This window comes from Talpa occidentalis, unplaced genomic scaffold (genome assembly GCF_014898055.3).
Source record: "Talpa occidentalis isolate TD23 unplaced genomic scaffold, MPIMG_talOcc4v2.1 talOcc4.7, whole genome shotgun sequence".
Classification (NCBI taxonomy): domain Eukaryota; kingdom Metazoa; phylum Chordata; class Mammalia; order Eulipotyphla; family Talpidae; genus Talpa; species Talpa occidentalis.
Window position 1 is genome coordinate 18,307,656 of NW_023605083.1, and position 14,477 is coordinate 18,322,132.

At 38.1% G+C, this 14,477-nt stretch overlaps 1 protein-coding gene across 1 annotated transcript in view; it reads left to right on the forward strand.

The window, feature by feature from the left end:
- Positions 1–2,018: 2,018 nt before the first annotated feature.
- Positions 2,019–14,477, forward strand: part of PTPRD (protein tyrosine phosphatase receptor type D) — a 2,089,263-nt gene continuing 2,076,804 nt past the window's right edge. The window contains exon 1 of the mRNA XM_054689298.1: positions 2,019–2,324. The gene's annotated coding sequence lies outside the window, so the exon portion shown is untranslated. The remainder of the gene's footprint in view (positions 2,325–14,477) is intronic.

Here is a 14,477-nt window from a genome sequence, read left to right on the forward strand (position 1 = left end):
GGAAGGAGTGGAGACAGGAGTGAGTGGTGTGTATTTGTGCAGAGGGAGGATGGGTTGAAGGGAGGGAGGGAGAGGAAAGAGCAGGATAGAGAATGAGTTAGTCATCATCTTGCACAGACAACACCATAAGTGGGCAGGTGCTTTGCATAATTAAGAGACATACACAGCACACAGACTTGCACACATGGTACAAGTCTTTTTGGTTTAGATCCTATCACTTCCAGGAACAGCTTTAAGTGATAATGCTAGTGCTTATGTGAACCTTTTTGGATGGGTGAGCTCAGTGGGTTTAAGGAGGCTGTGCAGTGAGTCTGGCAAGGAAGGGGTGGAGAAGAGTCACTACTCGAAGAGCAAAGAACAAGGCAAGCAATGAAGCAGGCATGAAAAGAAAAAGGTGAAAGGACCCTGGGGAAAATGTCACCTATATTGATTAAGCTTTATTTCTCTTTGGGCGAGAGTGACATTTCTGCTATTAGATCATGGACATATAAGGAAAGTAGACGGCTCCCTGTTTGTTTGTTTGTTTTGTTTTGTTTTGTTTTGTTTTTTGTTTTCCACAGTGCTTACAGCGCCTTTGACCAGAGGGTATTTGGAAGGTTCGCTTGCATTATTATAAACAGGATATTTCTTTTGACTTTTAAGAAAACTCATCCACATAGTAGCAGTGCTCTCTTTTTCGCAAGACAGCGTTTGTTACCACAGCTGCACGCTCTCATCAGTCATAAACGACATTAAAGTCATTTATACATATACATAGAGCTTTCTGCTGGATTCCTTCCACCGCACACCCTTGCCCCCAGCTCGCCTCCATTTCTAGCTTAACTGGAGGTGGGGGTGGGGGAGTCTAAGTTCTACTTCCCTTGTTTCCCGAGTCTGTTATACACCCACTATGAGGCATTAGCCACTTCACTTTGGGGTACCGAGCAGGGGAGAAAGACACCCCCCCACCCCCGACCCCATGCCCATGCCTGTCCTCTCGCGGCGTGTCCTCTCCCAGCGATGCTATTTTTCCGCCAACTATTGTGCAGGTTTTTCCCTTCTCAACTGCCAGCTTAGCAGATCCTATCTCTCCCTTAAGCCCGGCAAGACCGCCAAGCGCCCCAACTGCAAAGTGCATCCAGTCTCTGATATGCAGAACACCCCAAGCGCCGCTTAACCTCTGCTCCCCGTCCCCACTCCTGGCTAACGTGGGCTCTCCATAAGCATCGACTGTAGAGCAAATTAAATCTCCACTCCCTGCGCGATTAAACCCACCGCCTCTCGCCCCTGCGGCCAGCTGCCCTCCAAAGAAACCCATAAAACCGCCGACAGCACGCGGACCCGTGAAGACGCGCGAGCGGATCCACACCTGGGCAGGTCTTCCCGGCGGCGTCAGTGTCGGGAGTAGCCCGTGCCCGACGCGTCCTCCACGCCCCGCGCGGGCCGCTCGGCCCCGAGCCCTGGGATGCGCCCGGGCCTCGGGGTGAGCCCGGCCCGCCCGGAGCCGCTCCAGGTGCGCCCGGCGCGCCCTCCCCCCAACCCCGGCCCGCGCGCCCGCACCGCGGCCGCCGTCGCCTCCCGGCCGAGCGCTCCGAGCCGCCCGCGCCGCGTCCTCCGCGCCCGGCCGGGCCCGCGCCGCCGGCGGCCATCAAGTGGCTCGTTAAGGAAATGCAGGTGAGTGCGGCGGCCGCGGGAGGCGTGGGGTGTGTGCGGGAGCGCCGGGGTGCGGGCGCGAGGCAGAGCGAGCGCGAGGCGGCGGCGCGTGCGGCAGCGGCCGCGAGAGGCTCGGCGCCTCGGCTTCCCGCCCCGCCCGCACCCCGCACCCTGCACCCCGCACCCCGCGGCCCGCGGCCCGCGCGCGCGGCGCAGCGCCTCGCCCTGACGGCCGCCCGCCGCCTCCTCGCCGGCCCCGGCTCCCCGGGAGCCGCGCGCCAGCCTCCCCCACCCGGCGCGCCCGCCCGCCCCGCCGAGCCCGCCTGCTGCTCCTCCTCCTCAGCCTCCTCCCCGCGCGCGCCGCGCTGACAGCAGCCTCGGCGGGCAGAGTGCAGGTACTTTGCCTTCAGAATAATTTGCAGGACCCAAGCAAGCTTTCGGAGCGCCCCGGGTTTCTGGCCTCTGCCCCCCTCCTCCCGAAAAGAAGATCCCACTTTTTTTTGAAACAAACAGAACCCGAAGCACCCGACCCGAGGCGCAGCCCGACGGGCGGCTGGCTGAGCGTGTGCTGTCCTTGCTGGCAATTTATTCTGGGCCTGTGTGGAATAGAAAGACAATTCTTTCTTTGACTGGTAGGAGAGAAAAGAGAAGACTCTTCAGGGTTTCCAAGGAAGACGGGCGCGGATGCTTTAGTAAGTAAACTGGCTGCTTTTTTCTCTTCTCTAAAGTGAGGCTGGTGCTGAATGCTTCCCCCCATGGTAGGGGCAGCGAGTTCGTTTTACCAGGGAAGAAGTTGACTTATATAATAACTTCAGTAGTTCACAATTGAGAAGTGGTTTGTAAGATTTTTTTTTTTTTGGAAGAGGCTTGGGAAGACTTCGGTGTGGGCAACCTCGCCGGGGTTCTGGTTTTGAAACGCTTATTGTTCAGGGCTCTTGGAAGGCTGGTTGGTGAAACGGTGGTTGATTCTAAGATTTAAGAATGGTTCCTCAGAAAAATGCTTGAGCATTCTAACCCTATTGGTTCACTTCTCTTGTTCCCTTCAACCTCAACCTTCACCCACGCCAACTCCCATCCTTGCCTTGCCCCTGATTTTACTTGCTTGCTTGCTTTAGCTTTAGTCCTGAAGAGGGCTTGCAAAAAAAAAAAAAAAAAAAAAAAAAAAAAAATTGGGTCAAGGGAAAGTTAACAAAGAGGGGTTGGAAAGATGGGAAGAAAATGCTGTTGAGGTTCCTTAATGCTTGTAGGTTGATGAGATGTGGAGGAAAATCGTGGGACTAACCTCGTTTGGAGGATTTGGGTAAAATTAATTTGGAGAGGGATGTGAAAAATGCTTGGGAGAGGGCAGGAGCTGAGGTTGTGACTTTGACACGGCAGGTTATAAACTGTGACAGGGGCTTAGCAGCTAGTGACAGGTTTAAGGTGTCTCCTAGGGCTGAATATCTCTGCATCAAAAACTTTTGCAGGCAGTATTTCTCTTGGGGCTAACATCACCATGTCAGTAGCTGCAGCATTTATGTAAAAACAAGTAGGACACTCTTCCAGTCTCTGCAAAAGGGTTAATGATGTCTTAAAAGATATGAGTCTAACATTTGCCAATATTTTGTAATATCTAAATAAAACCTTTGTGTTATGTCAGGAAAAATATAGTTGAGTCAGTTTGTTTTGCACAAGAGGGAGAGAATCAATAACATTTCAGCGTTTTTTTCTTTATCACTGCCAAATGCACTCTGAATCTAATTCTTCTTGCATTGTTACATATACAGTACATACAGTAGGGATTGCAATTTTGAGACTACACCCGATTTTTAACAAATTCCAAGTTCTTTGACACAATGGAACTCTTCCTGACTAGTGTAGAAAAGTGATTAGAAAAACTTTATCTTTAGCTTTCAATGTTCTGTCTCAATATAATGCACACTTTGTAGTCAAATGCCTGTATGAGTTACTGGAACCAGACTGAAAATTAAAACTACTTATCTTACAGATTATCTCTTTTTGACACAGTAACTTCTCAGCAAATATCTATGGCCTCAGTAATATTTAATTGGCCATAATGGTAAAGTGAAAATTTTTTACCTGTTTACCCAAAAAAGCATATATTAAAAAGTAGCTATATTTACTTGGCATCACTTTAAAAAAATAAGAGTAAAGGAATGTGCAGTGGTTTTTAAAAGGGAAAGATCTTTTTAGAGTTTTTGTGGTTATTCCGTGTTAGATGCTCTGTCTAGGAAACAACTTTTTAGGGTAATGAAACAATGAAGTAGTTGAAATTGTTCACATGAAGTTATAGCTGGAAATCATTTGGGAAAGAAGGTCACTATTTCTAGCATATTACTTTATTTCTTATCCAAATGGGTTTTCTGAGAAGTATTGCTGTTCTCATCTGCCATTTCTGTTATTGGTTTAAAATGAATATGTTGTTTAAAATGAAGTGTTTGGTTGTTCAGATTTGGATTATAGCTTGTCCCCTTTACTCATTTATGAACTTAACTATTTAAGGTGATCCCTGATGTTTGAAATAAAATAATTGTTGAGAAATAAAAGATAATGTTGAACTTAAAGTAACCAAATTTGAGAGTGGTTCAAACATATTCTTACATACATACTATGGGACATATTTCCACAATAGAAAAGACATGACAAAATTGTTGATCCTATATGCATTCCTGAAAGCAAAGATTTCCAATTAAAATGGAAACTAATCTGACACACATTCTACCTCTGTTATAGACATGTCATAGTGCTGAGGAAAATAGTCAGAATTAAAAAACATTTATAGTAAAACTTACACATAATATGTTTGATCGCTTTCTCTGTAAAATAATAGAGGAAAATGTCTAAGCTGGTTGGGGTGATCAGGTTGTCAGATTTTTTTTTTTTTTTTTTTGCCACCAGCTTTCTGGGTGATACAGAGGTGGTTGCAACTTTAAAGTTGAAAGAAGAAAGTTACCAGTGTCAGCAGAAATGTGTTTTATTATGCAATTGTTCTTGTTATTCAGATCAGATAATGGCCCTATGAAATACATAAGCAGTCTGCAGGGAATGAATGATTAATTCCTTTAACGTGTGCTTACTAAAGGAGTTCTTACTAATAAAGTGCTGTATACCTGCATTTGCTTACAGTTGCAATTGGTGAAAGCAAACATACTTTTCTATTCCTTTAATATTAGCATAGAATTTACAGGTCTAGTCCTGTAACTATAGTAACACAAGATGATTTTGTAGACCACATGGTCATATTATTTATGGAACTGGTTGGTTATGATTATTATTTACTGAAAACATGTAATTTGGAAAGTAAACCATTAATTAGGGTGATTTGGAAGGCTGAATTATTGTTAAAAAAATTGTTTTTCCCTCCGTGGAAGGGCAGTCTATCCCTCCTGTGTACTATTACTAGGGTGTAGAGGCAATCTGCAAGGGCAAAGGACATTTTTCTTTGGTAATTTAAGTGTAAGAGAAAAGCTAAAATATTGCTGGTTATATAAAGGTATTAACAGGATACTATGTTAAAATTTTGGAATGGTTAGCAGTACACATGACAATTATTGTGTTTAACCACTGATATAAGATGTTTTGCTGTTAGAGAAGTATCACTGATGTAACTTTCTATGTTTCTACATTTGTGAGACAGAATTATGCCAGAAGGTGGGGAATAGACAGTATTATATTGTAATTTGAGAATCAGTGAGTCAGAATGCATGCTACATATTTTCATTTTTACAAATTCCTGAAAAACATGATTTTCAGAATTGCCTAGTTAATATATCTATTAATATGTCTTTATCTCACTGTCTTTCACTTTTAATTCAACAAATAAATTTATTGTAAGATTCCTCTGTTGTTTGGAGAAAATAGTTTAATTTCAGTAATGTCCTTTGGGACTTACACATATAATGAATTTAATAAACTTTAACAATGCAAATGATGTGATAATATACATTTAATAATGCTAATTTAAAAGTCATAGTAAAAATGGACTGGATAAGATTTTGTATCCAATGAGTGCAATTGGAATTTGTTACTCTTCTTTTATATTTACTTGCAGAATATTTATGCCTACTGGGTTTTCATTAGGCTGTTCAAAAGCTGTTTGGCATCCATAAAGAATAAATGTTTTTTTCATTGGTATAATCAAATGATATATGTTTATTGTACTTTTAATAATGGTTATACTTTTCCAAACTCTTTAAACATGTGTTGAATGAATAATGAAAAACATTACCACCCTACTAGGTAAACACTTACGTAGAGCCAAGGTTTGAGTTTTCCTCTCATCCTTATACCTGGCTCTCAATCTCTCTGTATCTCTGTTAAGCAGAAATTGGCCTAGTATTTGAGACAATCTCAATTCCAAAACCTTATAAAACAAGCTCATTAACGTGTTAATATAATTAATAGCATCTAGCAAATACATAACATCTAGCAAATTTTCATATTATACTGTGGCAGCTTGATGATCCACCTAGGAGTTGGGGCAGCCATCTTGTTTGAAGTAAGGCCAAGAAAATTGTCCTGAAGCCATATTGACAGTGGCTGGGTGCTGTTGCTATGGGGATTGAATTTTTATTTGGAGTGGTTTAGGAGGAGATGGAAGATGGAAATTACGGAAGAGAATAGATCAAAGTTCCTCCAAATCAGCCTTTGCTACTGAAGGAATATTAAATGGATAAATATTTTTGTTTCTATTCCTCTAGTCAATATCAGAAGGTTATTAGAAGATAACAATAAAAGGAATGGTTCAGTATCCTTTAAGTTTCTGTCCCCTTATTTATTTACTTCATATAAACTATTTTATATTATGTCCCATTTAAATAAACTCATTTTTTTAACCTGAGACTCATATAGTCTCATATCTAAAAGGAACCATAAGATAGTTCAGCCCCCTGTATTTTAAAGAGGAAACTACAGACTTCAAGATTAAAAACTATAAAGATGAGATTAACTTATTATCCACAGAGAAGTTTTATATCACAGAGCAGTGCTACCTACGATGCCATATTGGCTGGTAAGCATAGATCTTAATTTATACACCTGATAATAGATTATCAATTAAGATGATTCCATTGGTGGTGTAGGGTACAATGTATTTTGTCTAAAATGATTTTATCATGAGGACATTTCTATTCTTAAAAATGGAAATATAGAGAAATAATAAATACTGATAATCTTAAGTGCTTGCTTTTCTCATAGAAAACCAAGACTTTATTCCTATATAGATCTTGTATTATATAATTGATGAAATTTGAATCCTTTCCCCTATAACAAAATCACTGTGCCTAATGGCTTCCTTTTCTGATGTAAATATTTTGGTGGTAGCAATTGAACCTATGTCTCTATTAAATATCTTATATTTTAAATCATTGGAAATTTATTATATTTGAAATCTATTTCCTTTTGAATGCAATGTAAAATATAGTTGATTAATTAGAGTTTATTTGCTTTGTATTCTGTGTGTTTGTGTGCACATATGTATGTGTGTTTAAACATATCTGTTCAAGATAGAACAGTGAAAATAGTATGTTTAATCATTTTAAAAGTATATGTACAATAATTGAATAGTCAAAGAGAAATAACATTTATTATATATCAAATTGCCAATATGGTTCAACAATACACCATATTATGAAGGCCTGTCTCTTGTGATAAATCCACATATTTCTAATAAATTACTTTGTGATAATTAAATGTTTCTAAAGGTGATACACACATATAAATATATGCACACACACACGTGTGTGTGTATGCAATTGAACGATTGCTATTCTTTCACATCTGCTGTTATCAACGTCACTTACTTGATTTGGTGTATGTATTCAGGTGCTAAACAAGAAAGGAAGAAATTCATATTTGGCTGGTTATTTAAAAACAGCTATCTTTCATACTAAATTAGTTTAAATGTGTGCAATTTTAACTGGGATGCCTTGCAGGAGTCATTGTATATATGATGCTATCTGATTATGTTTGCATGGAAACAATGAAAGTATTACACTTAAGCGCATTTAGCAAAATTTCTTATGAAAGTCCCCTTCTAGCATGCAAATATTTAAGTAGTCAGCTATGATAGTCTGTTAATATTTTCCTTGTATTGGAAACTCTGTAATTATACTGTTAAAATACTATCTAATGTTGCATTTCTCAAATATAGTTTGTATAAAAAGGAAACTGTTTCAGCCCCTCCATAAACGGTGAATTAAGTCAGGCAAACAAGTACACATTCTCCTTTTTAATACTACTTGCCAAACACATGCACTGTGAGAGGGCCCTGGGAACTTAGGACTTAGGCTTAAAACAGCTCCCTTCTTGTTCCAGAAACGGAGTTTGGAAGATAGACTGAGGTTGGAATTAAGTGCTTCCTCTTTAAATGAACTGATCTAGGCAACTTGTCCCAAGACCTTTATTTAGGTAGGAGGAAGAACACTCACACAAGTTTTCATGCCTCAAATGTTGCCCCGATATACTGATCAAGAATTTTTATAACCAAGATCACAAATTCTACTTAGAGATAGAATGAAGGATGGAGGGAGACAAGAAGAGAGTCATTAGTCTACTTCTTATTCAAATGTGTTTTAGAATCAGTTATGACTTTTCACATTCAGGTAAATTGTCATCAGATTGACCTTCAGATGAAGCCTCCTTTGCTCCATACTCCCAATTTTTGCCATTGCTATCATGTATCCATCTAGAACCATTGAGAAGGTCAGTTTACCAGTTATGATATGTATTTCCTCTTTGATTTTGCTGCAGAAATCAGGACAGGACAGTAATTCAGGCTACCTAGCTGTGTTAAGCACTGCACACCTTGTTCTGTTTCTGAATTTATATGTATATATTGCCATCCTATAATCTTCTGGAATACTTCCCCAGTATCAAATTTGATTCTGTAGAGAAAATTGAATCTTCCTATAAAAATTTGCAAGTACCTGCTTTCCTTTACCATTCACCACTCTCTCACTTATAGTCATTCTGAGTTAGAGGCCTCTTTTCTGAAAGTTGGTGGAATCCATATTGTTTATTCAGCGTTTGTAAGTCTGTGTTGTGCTCTACTAGAATTAGTACTTGACATCCTTCATTTTCTCAAAACTGGATTAGCTCAATGCTGATTATTCCCATGCTCCACTCTCCAAAGTTCTAGAGAGACAGCTCAACACGGTAAGTGTTATCTCCATACCATTCTTATGCCGACAGGATATAGAATTTCCAAATAAATCTCTAGAACTCTGTAGCAGTTTACAGTCTATCTACCAGTCTCTTTTATTTCCAAATTCATATGTTTCAAAAAGAGTTACAGTCAGTCAAGACTCATGTTGGTATTGCAGCTGTAACCAAAACATCATAGGAGAAGTGAATTTGTTTTCTTATGGACAAAAACATAGGGATAAATGAAAGGAAATTCTGCCTGCACCTTTTAATGTATCAGTTCTTTTCATAAGAGGCTTAATGTTTTAGATTTTGAATCAAATAATCTAAAGGGAGGGAAAAGCATATTTAATATTTTAGAAACTTACTTGGATTGTTAGATATTTTTGAAGTTAAAAGAAATCACTCTAAATTCACTTCTTGATTACTCTGGAGGAAATAATGGAAATCTTTGTGGCTTAATTTAAAAATTTCCCTTTTTATTTCCTCCGCACACTCTTATCAAAATGCACTGATGGTATTACAAATCAAATACTACTCAACAGGAACATTTGGGAAAAAAATGCCAAGGTAATAAGTCGTTTGACCCTTGGAAAAACTTTGAGATTTCTAAATTTTAATTCTGGACTGCATGTGTCACAAAGACAGGGACAGTCTTTCCCCATCTTTTGTATTTCTCATTGTATTATATAACTCAGTTAGCCCTTAATATTTATTCATGGTATTTATTTTAGTGAGTGATTATTTATAATTTTAGCATGTAAGATTATCTGGAGGCTTCTCCTCTTAATTGATGTGTTCTTTCTGTGTCATATGTGCTATTCATTTCTTTCTTGTTAGGAAATATATATGGTTAGCTCTGTAAGACATAGCTCAGCCTCATCATTTGCATCTGTGTAGCTAAAGGAATTCCTTGTATGCCCTCAAGAATTAAAAGTCAGTACTTCTGCCTCCACTTTCCAGCCCCTTAGGAAGGTATGCCTTCCTTTTGCTATTTAGGGACTGGTAAACTTTCAGTGGTCCTATGTGCCCTTCCATGGTAGAAACTTTCCAGGATTTAATAACATAAATTACACATCTACTAAGATCTATGATACAACTGGCTTTTCAAAATGGTACATCTTGAGAAATATTCAAATTATATATATATGTATATGTTTATAGTTAAAACAACTTTATACATAAAATACAACATGACATGCATGTGTAAAGTTATAGACACACCTATTAGTATATATGTGCATATACATAAATGCTATTTGTACATAAAGAAATTCCAGGCAATATCAATATATGCTTTATTGTGAAATATGTAGGGTAGACCTGGAGAGGAATCAGTCTGTGGGGCTATTCAGAAGAGGTTATGCTCCTCCATATTTGTCTTTTCTCCCTTATTCAATAGGCCTATCTCTTCCTATTTCTGTGTTGACTGCCCAGTTTTCCTTTTCTCCCCATTTCCTCTGATATTGATGGAAATCTGGTATGATAGTGCGTGAGTATAACTCTGTTGACCACATGAGTGTACAAAAAAGTGTATGTTGTGATGACTTTTAAACACATTATGCCATTATTTGTATTGGGCATTTCCCTTACTGATCAGTCATCACTCTCAATAATACAATCCACATTTCATAAATAATTATCAATTCTTACAGAACTAGAAGAAGGAAACATTTTTTTTTCCTAATCGGAAAAGTTCTCCTGGTCTTATTTTCTTCTTGGGTTAGGAATATTTTTTTGTTCCAAAATACCTTCTCATGAACTCTGAAGAACTCTTTAATATATGTCCAGTCACAATTTCAAGTGATTACATGCAGTATTCCTACACCAGCCCTGTAAAGTTGATACAATCATTATCTTTAATTTACAGATGAAGATATCAAAATACATAGAAGATAAGTAAACTTGCCCAGGGTAGCATAGTGAGTGAAACACCTACACCTTTTGCCTTCAGACCCCAGTGTAAATCACTTTGCCAGGTTGATGTTTTGGCACGTCAGTGTATAATATGTTTTCCCAAATGCACAACCTTAGTATGTAAGAAGAATTCCACAACTGCATAGGTTCTGTATATTGAAATTGGAAAAAAAAAATAAAAACAAAAACAGGGGATCCTGGTTCTGCTTTTGTAGAACAATTCCTCTTAAGTAAAGCAAACAAAAGCTGTAAGTTAATAAAATGAGTGAATAGAATATTTTGAAAGTGTTGCTTAAAGGAAGAACAGGTCACATCAGGTCAAATTGTCTCCAGATACTTGCTCTGCAATTGAGTGGGCAAGCATGGCACACATGCTTCTCTCCCTTAAGTCTGTCTGATCCTGGAAAAAACATCTGATAGGCTCTCTGTTTTTCTCTGTTGTTCTGCGCCAACCTCAGGTTCTTTCCCAGAAGCAGATGAATTAAGGTATTTCTCATCAATCAGGCTTCAAGGGAGCCTCTCTGGTGGTACAAGGGGTTAAGCACAGCACTGTGAAGCTATCCACAGCCTCTGCAGTACAAATTCAATCCCTAGCCTACCAGGGAGACACCACATGGTGCAGCAGACCTCTCCTGTCTCGCCTGCTGCTCCCCTCAGCAGTGTATTTCAGTTAATCTGCCTGTTCTGTTCCCCACTTTGTCTCTGGTGAATCCTCTCACCCCCCACATCTCTGGCCTGTACCCCATTCTTATATGTATAAATAGATCTTTAAAAAAAAGCAATGAGGCTAAAGAACAGCTCTTTAAAAAAATTCGACTTAAAATTTCTTCACACAGATTTTATGCTGTATCAATTCTTTACAAAACCTTGCTGCAGTTGGTGATAGTGACTGAGAACCATAATTTTTAAGTATTAACCAAGATATTTGAGTCACTTTGACCTATGTGAACTGCGAATAGAAATAATAGAGGCAACAATGATGAGTTCATGATGCACTATGGAGCAAAATTTAGGGTCAGCAGGGTCCCAGGGTCCCATCTACCACTGAATACAACGCAGAATATTTTAATGCACATTTCATATGATAATGAAATGAGAACAACAGATTGAAGCAAAGTGTAATAAAGGATGTTGATCATAAGGAGTAAAGAAACTAGTCAGTAGAGGAAAATAACAAGTTGGCCCTGTGGTAGTCATTGTAATTACAATTATTTGTGTGAAATTTTACTATTTATGCTTCACTGCCAAGTACACTATGTATTGTTTGCATCATCCATTATATTGGATTAAATTTGTGTAAGTTTTATTTGATTGGAAAACCACTTTTATTTGATAATTTTTCTAGTATATTTATCACTTCTCAAATTTTAGTAGGATTGCTCACATGGAATTTACAAAGGAATTGAAGGACTATTAGTTATAACATAAATCATGATTTAATCTTTAGATTATAAGGATAGAAAAGTTAAAATGCTAACTCTACATTAACCAGACTAAAGACAGGTTAAATAAAGTAATCCTTAGTAAACATTTATTGGGTTTATAATATATGAGAAATTGCTTAATGCATATTGATGGAAATCTGTTGCCCTAATTTTGAAAGAATATGAGAAATAGCTTGGATGTTCTATAAAATTATCAGAAGGCTTGTGTGAGGTTTTAAAAATGAAATTAAAAATTATTAGCTTGTTTCTCAATTTATCCAAGCAATACTTCTTAGTAGGTATACATTTGTCAAGTTATAATTTTAATTAGTACCACAAGATGGCAAAACACATTCAAAAATTGCATTTTCTGGAAATTGAAGAGAATACATGATGCAAAAATAGAAACTTTTTTTATGACTTACGCTTTTAGAAGTTCAAATCTACATCTCAGCTGTGAAAGATGTATTAGTACTTTGTGAACATGGTTGATGAATTGTCTTTTCCATCCTATGGTCTTTATTCCCCATGGTGTTCTGATTACTTGATATTTTGACTTTTCCATTATAACTGAGGATTGAGGAATTGAAACTATGCCAGATTGGGTAGTTTTATTATGTACAGTCATCCGGGGGAGACATTCATAGAGCTGCCGACCCCTAAACTTGGCTGTTACAGCTAGGTTTTCTCCTCTGTCACTGTAAAGCTTCTAGGAGGCGTGGTCATGATTGAAAAACAAGTTATAAGGATGTAATATGCAGCACAGTAACTGTGGTTAATAATACCCCATTGCATACTCAAATGGTGCAGAAAGTAGATTTAAAAGTTCTCCTCACAAGAAAGAAATAAAACATTCGTAACCATGCAAAGTAATGGTTGTTAAGTAAACTTACTGTGGGATCATTTCACAGTGTGTACAAATATCCAATCATTATGTTGTACACCTGAAACTAATACGCTAATTAAATCTCAATAAAAATTAAAGCAATAGAAAAAAAAAAAAAAACCCAGTACCACTCCTAGGTATTTTTTCTGAAGAATAATATGAAGACACTAATACCGGTATATATAACCCCTGTGTTCATTGCAGTGTTATTTATAATAGCCCAGGACATGAAATCCATCTAAATGACTATCTACAGATCACTGGGTAAGGAAGTTGTAGTACATATATTCAATGGGATACTAAACTATTTTAAGATAGGTGAATTTACAAAAATTTTAATGAAGTAGCATTGTTTTACATCCTCATTAATATTTTGACAGTTTTGCCTTTTGTGATAATATGGATGGGACTTGAGATTATTATTTTAGTTGATTTAAATCAGAAAATGAAAGCTCATTATCAATGGTTTCACTTATATGTGGAATTTAGATAACCAATACAAAAAAACTGGCAAAACACAACAAAAATAGCTCTTAGACTGTGAAAAATATAGGACTACCATAATGGAAGTTGGGGAAAAAGACAGATTCTAGGGGGACAATTTTGAGACTGGAATGGCACTAGAATTTTGGTGGTAGTGAGTGAAGCTTATATACATATCAAGGTATGAAGCTGTACTCCTGAATTATAGTTTTGTGAATGAATGATAAATCAGCAAAAGGAGGTTACAATAAGCCTTGAATGTTTAACACATTGGTAATAATATCTTTTTTCTTTCTTTTTGATTTACAAAGAAAGAAGACATGATGTTCGTGTTCGAAGTGTTTTTAAACAGGTAGCCCTAATTATTCTTGAAATATTTCCCCATGGCTAGGGTCTTAATATAATTGTCCTGGTCCATGTGGTTTGCATAATACAGCTACCACAGACTAGGTAGTTTATGAACAATAGAAAATTATTTCTCACAGTCCTGGGGCCTGGAAAGTCCAAGAATATGTTGCTGGCAGATTTGGTGTTTGGTGAGAGTCCACTTTTTACTTAAAGTTGGCCTTCTGTATGCTGTGTTCTCGCATGGCAGAAAGGGCAAGGGAGCTTTGTGCCATCTCTCTCTAAGGTCAGTTATGTCCCCATTTATGAGTGTTCCACCATAACCACCTAATTACTTCCTAAACATCCCACTTCTAAATGCTATCTCATATAGGATAGGTTTCAGCTTATGAATTTTGGTAGGGCACAAACATTCAGTTTATAGAAAAATTCTTACCTGGATGACTACTTCATGTTTCCCTCCTTTACTTTATTCCCTCTAGTCCTTTCTCTGCCACCCCAAGGATTTTTCACCGAAATGCAAATCAGACATTCTTAAAACATTAAATGATTGCACAAATATAGTGTTAAAAAATTCTTGGTGTGGCAAAATGGAACTTCATTTCTCAGCTGTAAGCCACCTTTTCATCTTTCTGTCCCACTTTTTC